The sequence below is a fragment of the Drosophila miranda genome, assembly GCF_003369915.1.
Source record: "Drosophila miranda strain MSH22 chromosome Y unlocalized genomic scaffold, D.miranda_PacBio2.1 Contig_Y2_pilon, whole genome shotgun sequence".
NCBI lineage: Eukaryota > Metazoa > Arthropoda > Insecta > Diptera > Drosophilidae > Drosophila > Drosophila miranda.
In genome coordinates, this window is record NW_022881614.1 from 36,517,828 (window position 1) to 36,532,288 (window position 14,461).

The window sequence follows — 14,461 nt, forward strand, 5'->3', positions numbered from 1 at the left end:
TGTCATCTTGGGCTGGCGGTCGACCTCCTTGGCGTACACGCCCACCACAACGCCTTTGATCACCGAGTCACATTTCTCGGCGTAGTGCCGTCGCTGTTCCACATCTCTGCGTCTGGCCAGTTCCAGATAAATTTTGCTTTTTTTCCGAATAAAAAAACTGTAAATCTAAAAAATAGAGAGAATAGATGTGCTTCCAACAGCTGATTCGAAATGAATGAGATATCCCAAGGCTCAAACTCTGGCAGGGAAGCATTGCCTGCTGAGATTCGAGGAATTTATGAATTTCCGAACAAAACGAAGAATAGGTCTCAAATCGAGGGAAGTATTCCACAGACAAACATTTATATTTCGCGTAATCAAAAGAAACAAAAGATTTATCCCTCATCGGAATCGGATTGATTTGTCGGCTTGAGGCTGCCAAAGACCTTGGCCGGTATGGCCTTTTGTTCGAAGCGCAGTTTCTTCATGATGAGGCCCTCGTCATCGGTTTTGGTTGTGGCCTGGCCTGCCTCGGCCTGGTCTCCACTCGGCTGCTGCGGGTCCTCCTCCTCATCGTCGTCGTCATCCTCCCTGTCGCCAATATCAATCTCATCCGGATTGACGACTGTATTTTCCTTGCCCTTGGCCCCGCCCTGGGTCTCGTAGCCTTCTCGTAGATCTCCCTGGTGCGTGGCAGGCCGTAGATCTCGGCGGCCTTCTTCACGAATATGTTGTACATGTCGAACATCTCCTCTTCCTTAACGGCGGACGTGGCGCGATCGTACACGGACATGGCATGCCGGTCCAGACCGTGCTCCTCCTCCAGCTTCGCGTAGAGCAGGTAAAAGTACTTGGCATGCTGAGCAGGACACTGATCCGGGCACTGTTCGAAGAGGTCGCGGGCCCGCTCCAGCTTTGTGCCCCCGTAGCGCGCGAGGAACTTGCTTAGATACGAGTTCCAGATGTCGTACACATTCGGCCACTTAAACAGGGCAATGCCCTTCTCGTAGGCCCGATAGGCCTCCTCTAAGTAGTTGTGCTCTTCGAGGAACATGCCATAGTTGATGATCACCTGCGGCGTGCAGATCTTCAGGTCGATGATGCGCTCGTAGACGGCCTTGCAGGTCTTGAAGGTGCCAAAGGACTCCTTCAGATCGGCGTACATGGACCACACCTTCAGGGATCTGTGGAGGCGCGACTGCACTGTCTCCGAGTCGTCGTGATACGCCACCTTCCGCTTGGGCATGGCCGTGGCACGTTGCATCAGCTTGAGGGCTGCCTCGAACTGCTGCTGGCGCAGCTCCATCTCCGCCCACTTGCACCACCCGGCGGCCAGATCCTCCACCTTGACGTACTCCACCGCGGTGCCCCGCTCGAAGACCACGCGGGCGTACTCCACCTCGGTGCCCCGCTCGAAGACCACTCGGGCGTCCTCCACCTGGCCATTGGACTCGTAGAACTTGGCAAACTCCACCCAGAGGGTGTGCAGCTTTCCCACCGCCAGCTTGGGCTGGACTGTCTGCACGGCCTCGGTGTAGGTGTTGATGATCTCCGTGGGCTTGTCCTCGTACAGGTTGACCCGCTTGTGCCACTCGTGAACGTTGTGCGGATTCTGGCGCAGCAGGACACTGCTCAGCAGCAGCAGACGCCTCTCCATGAGGTATTCTAAGCGCGACAGGCGCAGCTCCACATCGATGTCGTCCTGCTCGGTGGCCTCCTCGTTCTTGGCCACCTCCTCTATGCGCTTGTTCAACGACAGCTCCTCGAACTGCGCAAAGCTGGCCTCGCAAAAGGGCTCTGCTGCCCCAACAAAGGCCAAAAGACCGTGGACCAGGGCGGACAAGGGGACAATAGAAGCCAAAAGATTGACAGAGGTGAGTAAATTCCGTAAATGTATATAAACGATATTGCGGTTCACATTTTGCACTTTCGCTCAATTAACTCAACTAATTGACATTTGAAAATACATGCGGTGAAAGGAAGTACATATGTACACATGTATGTACATGTGGGTCCGTAAAGGACAACAGCAGGAGATAATTATAAGTGCAGGAATTTTAATTCAACCTTCAACCTCAGCCTTTGCATGGCTCTGGAGCTCGAAAGTGATTTACAAAAGAAGCACTTTAGTCGGAAACATAAACATTCATTCCCCACCTCTTCACAGCACTTGACCAGAAACAACAGCAACAACAAAAATCACAATTATAAAGGGAGTCAGGGCGAGGCATACACTGTCAAAAAACAATATACGAGAATAAATAATTAAACCCATTTTTATATACGTTTCTCCCGATATTATTCTCTAAATTGAAAGAAAACAACAGGTATATATTTTCATTAGCTTTGAACTGAAAACCTTTTAAGATAAGCCGAAGTTGACTTTTTCGGTATTTTTCGTTATTTTTATAGTCCTGTTTGCCTTTAGTATTTTCTCCTATAAGAAAGATGATTCTTGGTAAAAGTTTGTCCCCTTATTTGCCTCCATACTAAACATAAAGCTAACAAAATACTATCGATCTATTTTGTTTTATATCTTTTTAGTTCATCGCCTATAATCGTACAGCAAAGAAAAACATAAACAACATTTTCTTACCTTCTTCCTGGTTCTTCCACTTTTGCTGCATTCTCTCTTTCTGTTCTTTCCTTGCCGTTTCCATTCTGTCGTTATATTCACACACAAACACACACAAAAGCACTATTATAACGAGGGGGAACGTTGTGAGTTGCTGAGGAGACCGCAACTCTACGGTTATACCCGATACTAAGTCAGTATGGCTCTCCTCCGGCAGACGTCGCTAATTTGAACGACACGACAAAGAGTGCGTGCGAAAGAGACAGAAAATCAGTCTGAGCGTGACGTCGGGAGCTGCGTAGCCACTGCAAATTGATTTCTTGCTTTTGGCTACAAAAATGATCCGATCTGATCCAGATTCAGCAATCTGATGGATATGGTCATTATCTATGATTCTGCGATTTTAGTTTTCTCGAATATGCAATATTGTGGATGCAACAGATTTTCGTCCTTTGTGGTGGCGGAAGGGGGTGGGGCGAAATTCTGAGATATACGTTTTATAGTGAGATCTAACAGAAGTGCGGATACCAATTTGGTTACTCTAGCCTTAATAGTTTCTGAGATTTGTGGATGCCCCATATTTTCGCCCTTTGCGGGGGCGGAAGGGGGTGTGGCGAAATTTGGACACGAAACGGTCAAGGTCCGATATCACAGGAGTATGGATACCAAATTTGGTTGCTCTGGCTCTTATAGGTAATGAGATCCTTGAACTCATATTTTGCAATTGACAAAACCGACCATGAAACCTGTGTGTTAGAGAGAGACAGAGCGAGAAAGAATGAAATTGTTTTCTAGATTCTGGCTATAATAATTATACGATATGGTTGAGATTTTACACTCTAGAACATATAGTCATCCTCTACGATTCTGCGTTTTTGGTTTTCTCGTATCGTCGAAATTGTGGATGCCACAGATTTTCGCCCTTTGTGGGGGCGGAAGTGGGCGGGGCAAAGTTTTGAAATTTTCTTGTAGCAGTGACATATCACAGAAGTCTGGATCTAAAACATCGTTGCTCTAGCTCTTATTATCTTTGAGCACTAGGCGCTGAAGGGGACGGACAGACGGACGGACGGACAGACGGACAGACGGACAGACGGACAGACGGACGGACGGACAGACAGACATGACTCAATCGACTCGGCTATTGATGCTGATCAAGAATATATATACTTTATGGGGTCGGAAACGATTCCTTCTGGACGTTACACACATCCACTTTTACCACAAATCTAATATACCCCAATTCTGATTTTGAGTATCGGGTATAAAAATCACAATTATAAAGGGAGTCAGGGCGAGGCATACACTGTCAAAAAAAACAATATACGAGAATAAATAATTAAACCCATTTTCATATACGTTTCTCCCGATATTATTCTCTAAATTGAAAGAAAACAACAGGCATATATTTTCATTAGCTTTGAACTGAAAACCTTTTAAGATAAGCCGAAGTTGACTTTTTCGGTATTTTTCGTTATTTTTATAGTCCTGTTTGCCTTAAGTATTTTCAACTATAAGAAAGATGATTCTTGGTAAAAGTTTGTCCCCTTATTTGCCTCCATACTAAACATAAAGCTAACAAAATACTATCGATCTATTTTGTTTTATATCTTTTTAGTTCATCGCCTATAATCGTACAGCAAAGAAAAACATAAACAACATTTTCTTACCTTCTTCCTGGTTCTTCCACTTTTGCTGCATTCTCTCTTACTGTTCTTTCCTTGCCGTTTCCATTCTGTCGTTATATTCACACACAAACACACACAAAAGCACTATTAAAAAAAAAAAAAACAGAAACACAAATGAATTTTATAATTTATTCATATTTTTCTTTCCGCGATCGGCTCTTTTTGTGCGCGAATAATCCACTAATTTTTCCCGCAAGACGCACTTAGCACCAAAGACGCTCAGCTACAACGGTACAACAAATGAAACGAGAAGGCAGCAATTTTTGGTCGAATAACAACAGATCACCAAAAAAAAACGGGACACGTTGACATACGTATATACATATGTAAATATATGTAATTCTTTCCGGCCATTGATTGTATTTATAATCCTATTAAATTATTGGTTTAAGTTAGTGGAAGGCGCGGCTAAGAGGCAACGGTACAGCAACTGGAATTTCCAAGCAACTCCACTCAACGAAAAGAAGGCGAGCGAAAGAGAATTACATAGAAGATCACGCGATGCGTCGCTCCCAATGCGAAAACCGAACGCATCGCTGTATGCGTGTGCATGTGTGTGCAGTTGCGGTTTTTGGCTGTGCATGTGAGAGCTCTATGTAAAGCCTCTGTAAGCAATAGCAACGCAATAATGAGCATAAGTATAGATGCTTGAGCGTAGAAGTGAAATGATGAACAGAAGAGAGGAAAAGTAAAATAAGCGGCTAATTTCTCCACCATTTGTATTGCAAAAATGTTTTTCGAGGTTTTTAACGAGCCCGATTTGTAAAGACCTCACCTAGGCCAGATTTGCCCTATATTGTGCACCTCTTGGCAATTTGCGTGAAAATGTTGGGGGGTGTGGGGGTACTTCAATCAACAACAAATTTGGAACGCGGAACATTAACAAAGGAATTGTGTAACGAACATAATCAGATTACTTGCCGTCGGGGCAAGCCATCTGAAACAGAAACTGAACGATGGTGCGAGTGGGACGGCCAGTCATGCGGTCCTTCAGCAAATATGGCAGCGGATTGTAGCGCGTGAGCATGCCCACGTTGCGGATGTCCAGGTGGGCCCAGTCGACGCACGGCACCAGCTCGTGCAGAACGGCGGCAGCGATGCAGCTGACACCATGTCAAAGGGGTCGTTCGGCATGATCAGCTCCTTGAAGTAGCGCCACAGGGGCAGACGCCAAACGCGATCCCCCGTAAGGGCACCGGCCTTCTCGAACTGCTTGTAGACGAAGTTCGAATTGCTGAAAATTCCGGCTGCTGCTCCGCCCAGCGCTGGGCAGACGGCGTAGCCCACTGTAGCAATGTCCACGACCATGCGCGGCTTGTAGCTCGTCTGGGCGTAGAGCAAGGGATCGGCCATGGCCATCACACCAGCCTTCCTGACGTCCACGAAGCCGAGAGTTTTGCCATTGAGGAGGGACACCACGTCGCCAGGCTTGGCAGCCATTCCGGAGGGCATGTTCTCGTACAGCGGCAGCAGTGCCGTTATGTTTAGGGGCAGCGATAGCGCGGCGGCGGCTCGGATGACGCCCACGCAGGTGGCTGCCCCGGACATGCAGCCGCGGTACATGGACAAGCAGTCCTTGGGACGGAGGCAGAGGCCCCCGCTGTTGAATGTGATGCCGTTGCCCAGCAGGAGGATGGGCTTGTCCTCGGGTGCGGTGCCGCAGTAGGCGATTTCCAAGATGATCGGCGGCTCGCAGCTGCCCTTGGCCACCATCAAGAAGCTGTTCAAGCTCTTGGACTCGATCCAGTCCATGCTGCGTACCTCCACGGATACCCCGCAGGGCACAGGGCATCCACCGTTGACTGGGCGAAGATTGTGGGCGTCATCTGATTGGCCGGCGTATCGGCCAGGCGACGGGCCAGGTTCTGCGATTCGGCCTTGAACAGGCCCCTCATCCAGGCATCCGAGTCGGGAGAGTCATACAGCTCCAGTTTGGGAATGAGTGTGCGGTCCCGACAGCGCTTGTTGGTGTTGTAGCGCCAGACGGCCAAGGCGCTCCCCTCGGCCGCCTGCTCCGCATACTCCATCGACTCCACGAAGACATCTGTGCAGCCCTGCAGTTGAAGGGAACGAGCCCCCACGCCGGCAGCGACGCGAGCGTTCTCCATTCCCTCGTCGATCATCTCCAGGTCGTTGAAGCCGGCCCCCTCCTGTCCCACGCCGACCACGGCCACCGCACGGAACTCCGCATCCACGTTCATGAAGACACGGCCTTTTCCCAGCTGGCCACTCAGGCCCGTCTCGCGTATGAGATCAGTGATCTTACCCTGGACGCGATCGTCAAACTTCTCGCCATCTTGGGCTGGCGGTCGCCCTCCTTAGCGTACACACCCACCACAACGCCTTTGATCACCGAGTCACATTTCTCGGCGTAGTGCCGTCGCTGTTCCACATCTCTGCGTCTGGTCAGGAATGTGTGCTGGACACGCCTGCACAGGGCGTGCATCAAGCGTACAGACTTCTCTTATTTTTCAGACAGTTCCAGACAAATTTTACTTTTTTTTCCGAATAAAAAAACTGTAAATCTAAAAAATAGACAGAATAGATGTGCTTCCAACAGCTAATTCGAAAGGAATGAGATATCCCAAGGCTCAAACTCTGGCAGGGAAACATTGCCAACGCCTGCTGAGATTCGAGGAATTTATGAATTTCCGAACAAAACGAAGAATAGGTCTCCGAAGAATAGGTCTCAAATCGAGGGAAGTACTCCACAGACATACATTTATATTTCGCGTAATCAAAAGAAACAAAAGATTTATCCCTCATCGGAATCGGATTGATTTGTCGGCTTGAGGCTGCCAAAGACCTTGGCCGGTATGGCCTTTTGTTCGAAGCGCAGTTTCTTCATGATGAGGCCCTCGTCATCGGTTTTGGTTGTGGCCTGGCCTGCCTCGGCCTGGTCTCCACTCGGCTGCTGCGGGTCCTCCTCCTCATCGTCGTCGTCGTCCTCGCTGTCGCCAATATAAATCTCATCCGGATTGACGACTGCATTGTCCTTGCCCTTGGCACCCCTGGGTCTCGCCGCGCACAAACATTATATTGGAGGCAGCCTTCTCGGCGGGCTTCTGCTTGGCCTCGGCCGCCGCCTGGCGGGCCTTCTCCTCGAGCAGCCGCATGGCATTCGGTCCGGAGCCAGCACCAGCATCGGCAGCCACACCATTCGTGTTCATGTTGACAAACTGGGCAGCCATCATGTTGACCTGAGTGTTGTAGGTGGCCTGAATGGAACGCTTGATCCGCAGCACTTTACGCATCGTATCCTCGTTGCCATGACGCACCTCGAACTCCTTCCAGGTCTGCCAGAAGTCCGCCGTGATGCGGGGATCGCACACCTGTTGGGACAAAGCAGAAGAGAGCTTAGAATATTGACGATCCAACGGTTAAATGTCGACTCACCTGTGAGCAATGGGCGTAGATGGCCCTGGCTCGATCCACCTCGCCCAGCTTCGTATCCAGCTCGGCGAATTTGACGCACATGTGGCGCATATGCTGCTCAGGCAGAGCCTCGATGGCCTTCTCGTAGATCTCCCTGGTGCGTGCCAGGCCGTAGATCTCGGCGGCATTCATCACGAATATGTTGTACATGTCGAACATCTCCTCTTCCTTGACGGCGGACGTGGCGCGATCGTAGACGGACATGGCATGCCGGGCCAGGCCGTGCTCCTCCTCCAGCTTCGCGTAGAGCAGGTAGAAGTACTTGGCATGCTCAGCGGAACACTGATCCATGCACTTTTCAAAGAGGTCGCGCGCCCGCTCCAGCTTTGTGCCCCCGTAGCGCGCGAGGAACTTGCTTAGATACGAGTTCCAGATGTCGTACACATTCGGCCACTTAAACAGGGCAATGCCCTTCTCGTAGGCGCGATAGGCCTCCTCTAAGTAGTTGTGCTCTTCGAGGAACATGCCATAGTTGATGATCACCTGCGGCGTGCAGATCTTCAGGTCGATGATGCGCTCGTAGACGGCCTTGCAGGTCTTGAAGGTGCCAAGGGACTCCTCCAGAACGGCGTACATGGACCACACCTTCAGGGATCTGTGCAGGCGCGACTGCACTGTCTCCGAGTCGTCGTGATACGCCAGCTTCCGCTTGGGCATGGCCGTGGCACGTTGCATCACCTTGAGGACTGCCTCGAACTGCTGCTGACGCAGCTCCATCTCCGCCCACTCGCACCACACGGCGGCCAGATCCTCCACCTTGACGTACTCCACCTCGGTGCCCCGCTCGAAGACCACGCGGGCGTCCTCCACCTGGCCATTGGACTCGTAGAACTTGGCAAACTCCACCCAGAGGGTGTGCAGCTTTACCACCGCCAGCTTGGGCTGGACTGTCTGCACGGCCTCGGTGTAGGTGTTGATGATCTCCGTGGGCTTGTCCTCGTACAGGTTGACCCGCTTGTGCCACTCGTGAACGTTGTGCGGATTCTGGCGCAGCAGGACACTGTTCAGCAGCAGCAGACACCTCTCCATGAGGTATTCGAAGCGCGACAGGCGCAGCTCCACATCGATGTCGTCCTCCTCGGTGGCCCCCTCGTCCTTGGCCACCTCCTCCATGCGCTTGTTCAACGACAGCTCCTCGAACTGCGCAAAGCTGGCCTCGCAAAATGGCTCTGCTGCCCCAACAAAGGTCAAAAGACCGTGGACCAGGGGGGGCAAGGAGACAATAGAAGCCAAAAGATTGACAGAGGCGAGTGAATTCCGTAAATGTATCTAAACGATATTGCGGTTCACATTTTGCACTTTCGCACAATTAACTCAACTAATTGACATTTGAAAATACATGCGGTGAAAGGAAGTACATATGTAAATTAAATAACTGCGGAGCGGATTGGGGTTTTTAAAAGGTTTTATTTTACTTCTAACTTCACTGATATAGATTTAAGTAGAGGGTCACAAAGGATTCCGGGCAAAGGATTTGCGCGATTTTAATTTTTAGCTCGACTTTGCGGTGTCGCTTCTGGATCAAGACTGACTTGAACTTTCTGATCTTTGCATCGTTGATCCCTTTCGGGAATAGTTTTTCTATAAACATTTCAATTGATTTCGCCATCCCGAGTATTGGATTTCGTCATCCAAAGAGAGAACTGTAAGATGCCTAAAGTGCAGGATCTGCAGAAAGCCGGGAGTGAGATTGTTTATGAGAAGCCGGGTGTGGGCAAACATTGGTTTTCCATTTAGGCGAGTGTCAAAGATTGGGATTGCGGCGGGAGCCCTTGAGATTGTACATCTTAGAAATCAATTAGGCGGAGGCCCAAGATTGAAATTGTTTTCGTTTTGGAAAGCCAAAGATTGTTTACAACTCGTATAAGAGCTCAATAGAATTGGGTATGTTAACTCCCCCCATTCTTAAATGTTTCGTCCCGATACATTTTGAAGTTCTGATAGAGCTCTAATTTCTTCTGACAGTATTTGAATGTTGCTTTCCACTATTTCTTCTGACGGTATTCTTATTGATTTAATAAGTACAAATTTGGTTAATTTATAGCCGAAGTAAAATAACATTATCAATATCAAAATGATTAAGATAATGTTGTTAATGGTAAGGCCGTATTACCTAATGTTATAAGGGGATTTAAAATATTAACATTATCAAAAGAAAATTGCTTATCATTCGATTGTATATAATCAACTAATTCATTATCGCTATATCTATGATGCGATATATATCTTAGAATTTTACCCTTATCATTTATGTGGGTTATATTATTTATTACAATTGTGTTGTTGAATATAAGGAGATACGATCCTAACAAAGTAGTATTGTCTACGATATTTTTGCCTGAAACTAATATGGCACCATCCTGAATGATGTCTTTTTCTTTGTTTTTTTCCCTTTTTTTAGTGCAGTTGGCTTTAAAGCCATTAAGTAAATTGGTGAAACAGGTCTTCTTTAAATTTATTTGTGCGTAATTGTTAAAAGTTTCACTTTTAAAATTATTCATTAAATAGTATTTCTCCTTACATTCACAAACTTTTTCACTTATAACTAACATTCCATCATTTTATGAGATGGCTCTTGCATGGTAAAACTTGCAAATATCTTTAATTTGAGGATATTTTATGTAAATGATTATTAAATCAGCATTTCGAATTATTTTAACCGTTGCAATGTCCAGCAGATCAGACAGTTCAACAGGATGTTTTTCATGCTTATAAATGTCCTCTATTTCGTTTTTATTTAAAATTTTTGTATTGAAAATGTTTACTTTTAAGAGGGTTATGGTATCAACTAAATTTAGTAGGTCAAAAGTTATTAATTTTAAACGATGCTTTCTCAGTATCGTTTCTTCATTGAAGATGACATTTTTTAATGAATTTGATAGCAATTCAATTTCTTGGAAAAATTTGGAAATTATTACAAATTGTTTATTATTATTTTCAGTTAATTCATTTACTTTATTTTGTATTTTCAAAAAGTCGTCATGATCATATTTAATATTTGATGTTATCTTTATGTATAATTCTGTTTCTATTGTTGATTATAATTTTATTCGGTCGATTTTCCTTCACTACCTGCTTTTTGTATCGGGATTGAAGTTTATTTCTTTCCCAGAATTTCTTTTCATAAACTACTTCTCCTATTTTGCAATCTTTTTCTCTTCTATCTTTGTTATGTAGTTTAAGCATTTTGGTCTGAGCTTCCTTAAGTAATATTGGATTATGCTTGTGTTCTATTTTGTTATACAATATGTCATATGGCATTTGATTGGTCGTTGAATGTATCGTCAGGTTATATTTCAGTGCCGCCCTTATTATTATTTCTGAATAATCTGTTAGATTTAGTTCATCCTTGATGCACCGCGCTATTTCTGTTAGTGTGGAATGTACCCTTTCTACCTGACCATTTGAGGTGCTGTGTCTGGGATCAGCATAATAAATAGTTAAGTTACTTCTTTGTATGAATGATCTAAATTGTGCTGAAGTAAAGCTTGGTTCGTTGTCAGTCATTAAAGATGTTGCTAACGGAAAGTGTTGCAAAATTTCCATTACCTTATTTTCAATGTTTAATTTACTTTGAATTTCCTTGACCACCAAGTATTTGGAATAAGAATCTATACAAGTTATGAATGTTAGGTTTTGGGCATAGTGGTCTATCTAGTCTAGTGGTCTAAGTGTAATTGATCTCCTTCTTTTGCTGGAATGGGAGCTTCCCCAATTGGAATTTTTAAAGGGTGTCTGTGATATTTGTTTTTGTTACAGATCTCACAATTTTGTATATATTCTTTTAATTTTTTGTGCAGGTTTGGCCAATAATACAGCTTAGTTATTTGTTTGTAATTTTCGTCTAGTCCTCTATGGGCTCTGCAATGTGTTTCTTCTATAATTATAGCTTTATCTTCTGAATTTACTACATCTTGGAGGAACTTTCTCGTGAAGAGAAATTTATTTATGAAGTTTTCCTTTAGCTTATTTTGGATAAGGTATAAATCTTCTAAAGTGCACTGTATTCCTGTGGTTAAGTGAGGCTGAATAAATTCTTTTAAAATGATTAGCAGATTGTCTACCGTATCAAATTCAATAATATGTCGGGTATTTTCATAAACTCTTACTAACTCATGAACTGTGAATCTCCCTTGCGCTAATAGTAGCTGCTGTTTAAATTGGTTTAGAGGCTTGCTAGTCTCTTGAATGACGTTTTCAAAACTACTCTCTGCTGAATGCTGAGTATTTATGTCTGATTCTGATTCTGTCTGGTCGACATCACTATCTGTCATATGATTTATTTTAATCCGAGATAAAGCGTCCGCTACTACGTTAGTTGAGCCTGGCTTATAAATGATTTTTGGTGTGAAACTTTCTATGAAGTAATACCAACGTTTCATTTCAACATTTGGATTTTTTTTGCGACATTGCAAGGGACAAAGGTTGGTGATCTGTAGGTATTTCAATTCCACTCACTCCGTATAAATAATTTCGCTAATTTTTTAATGCCCATACAATAGCTAATAATTCCTTTTTATTAGTAGCATATAATTGCTTGGTTTTACTTAAAGTTTTAGAAATAAATGTTATGGGATTCCCATCTTGCGACAAAACTGCACCTATTGCTATGTCCGATGCATCTGTGGTTAATGTGAATTTTTTATTGTAATCTGGTTGTACTAATTCAATATGTGCTATTAAACTGTCCTTTAAATTATTAAATGCTCCCATTGCTGGTTCATCCAGCTGTATTAATGTTTTCTTGGATGCCCTTCGTGAAACTTTCCCATTTACTCCACTCAGATATTTTGTTAATGGTTTGGCAATTGTAGCATAATTTCGGACAAATTTTCTGTAATACCCTGTTAGTCCTAAGAAGCTACGTAGCTCTCCGATATTTTTAGGAATTGGATAGTTTTGTATTGTGGAGATTTTGTCTGGATCTGTTTTAATGATATTTTGGGAAACAATGTATCCCAGAAATTTTCCAATTGAAAGAATTTAGACTTTTCTAGGGAAATTTTCATGTTAGCGTTTTGCAATATCTGTATTATATGAATTAGATCTTTATAATGTTGTTTTATAGTTTTTGAAAATATTATTGTATCGTCCATATAGACGTGACAAGTTTTCCCAACTTGTTCTCTAAGTATATCGTCCATTGCCCTTTGGAAAATTCTGGGAGCGTTCGTCAATCCCATAGGCATTCTTAGAAATTCATATTTGCCGTTATTTATGGAAAAAGATGTTTTTTCAATATCTGATTCCCTCATTAAAATCTGATAGAAACCTGACTCTAAATCAATGGCCGAGAAATACTTTGCCTTCCCTAAATTGGCAAGGATTACTGAAGGATCTTGCATAGGGTATCTATCCGGTATGCTGTTTTCATTAAGTTTCTTAAAGTCTATTACTAATCTATATTTAGGAGTTCCGTCCTCATTTACTCCCTTCTTTGGTACTACTATTACCGGTGAATTATATGGGCTTTTACTAGGTCTGATTATACCTTCATCTAACATTTTACTTATTTCGTTATTAACGAAATCGTTAACCGAATAAGCGTATGGATACTGCTTGCCATATACCGGTCTATCATGTTGAGTGTTAATCTCTCCTTTTATATCCGTTCTGAACGGTAACTGTAAGTTTATATTGGCATGGTCTTCTTCGATGATATATACCATTTTCTCTCTGAGATTTTCTAAATTGTCCTCTTTGTAGGTTATTGTGTTATACAATTTCATTTTTTTCAATTCAGAATTTGCATAATTTTGAATGTCGGATATTTATACGACGGCGCGTTCAGGATTTTTGCATCCCAAACTTTTAAATTGTTCATTGTCGGATAATTCAACGACGGCGTGTTCAGGATTCTTTAATCCCAAAATATTCGAACTTTTAGTGTCGGATAATTCTACGACGGCGTGCTCAGGATATTTTAATCCCAAACTATTAAAACTTTGGATGTCGGATAATTCAACGACGGCGGGTTCAGGATATTTGAATCCCAAACTATTGACGGATAATTCTTCGTCGGCGTGCTCAGGATTTTTTGATCCCAAGCTATATAAACTTCCTTCTACCTATACTGAATCACTTTTCATTTCTTTATCTTCTTCAAAATATTTTTTTATTATATATTCCTTCAACGGAAAGGATGGTTTTTCCTTCTATAAAGGTTAATTTGTTTAAAGAAAGGACCTCGTCATATATTAGTTTCTCCTCATTGTCTTTATAACTTAAAGTCCCCTTTCCTGTATCAAAACCAGCTCCGATTTTCTTTAATAGGTTAAATCCTATTAGTAAATCTGCCTCCATTCCATCTATTTCAAAAAAACTCTTGTTTTGTGTTGAAAATAGTTATATTATGGAAATATTTAATTATTGAAAACCCATTCACTGTAGCAACTTTCTTATAAATTGATAATTCTTTTTATTTTCGTAAATTCCCTTTTTTATATTTCAGGAAGTTGCTCCCGTATCTATCAAAACTTTTAATTCTCTGTTTATTTTTTTATCCACTCTTTTTAAGTAGGGCAGACCTACTTCGGGGGCTGATCTAAAAAATGGTCCTCCTCAATGTTATTTATCCGCATTGCTTTATTAGCCGGTTGTTCCGACATTTCGTTTGGCTTTCGTTTCTGCGCCTGATTTTCGTTAGACTGATAATTCGGTACTACGTTTGCCCTAAAATGCTGAGCTTGGTTATAATTGTTATTATTTCTCCTATAATAACCGTTAGTATTCTCCCGATAATTTCTATTATTATTATTTCCCCTGAATTGATTGCTGTTCTGTC

General features: G+C 43.7%; 2 long non-coding RNA genes and 2 pseudogenes across 2 annotated transcripts; 2 read left to right on the forward strand and 2 right to left on the reverse strand.

The window, feature by feature from the left end:
• Positions 1 to 1,855: 1,855 nt before the first annotated feature.
• LOC117192464 lies at positions 1,856 to 2,683 on the forward strand. Its single transcript, XR_004474348.1, has 2 exons — positions 1,856 to 2,437; positions 2,524 to 2,683. It is a non-coding gene; the product is annotated as an uncharacterized LOC117192464 (long non-coding RNA).
• Positions 2,684 to 3,809: 1,126 nt separating this feature from the next.
• LOC117192463 lies at positions 3,810 to 4,517 on the forward strand. Its single transcript, XR_004474347.1, has 2 exons — positions 3,810 to 4,018; positions 4,173 to 4,517. It is a non-coding gene; the product is annotated as an uncharacterized LOC117192463 (long non-coding RNA).
• Positions 4,518 to 4,973: 456 nt separating this feature from the next.
• LOC117192456 lies at positions 4,974 to 6,753 on the reverse strand (annotated as a pseudogene).
• A 196-nt stretch (positions 6,754 to 6,949) lies between these two features.
• On the reverse strand, positions 6,950 to 9,037 carry LOC117193984 (annotated as a pseudogene).
• Between the last annotated feature and the right edge of the window lie 5,424 nt (positions 9,038 to 14,461).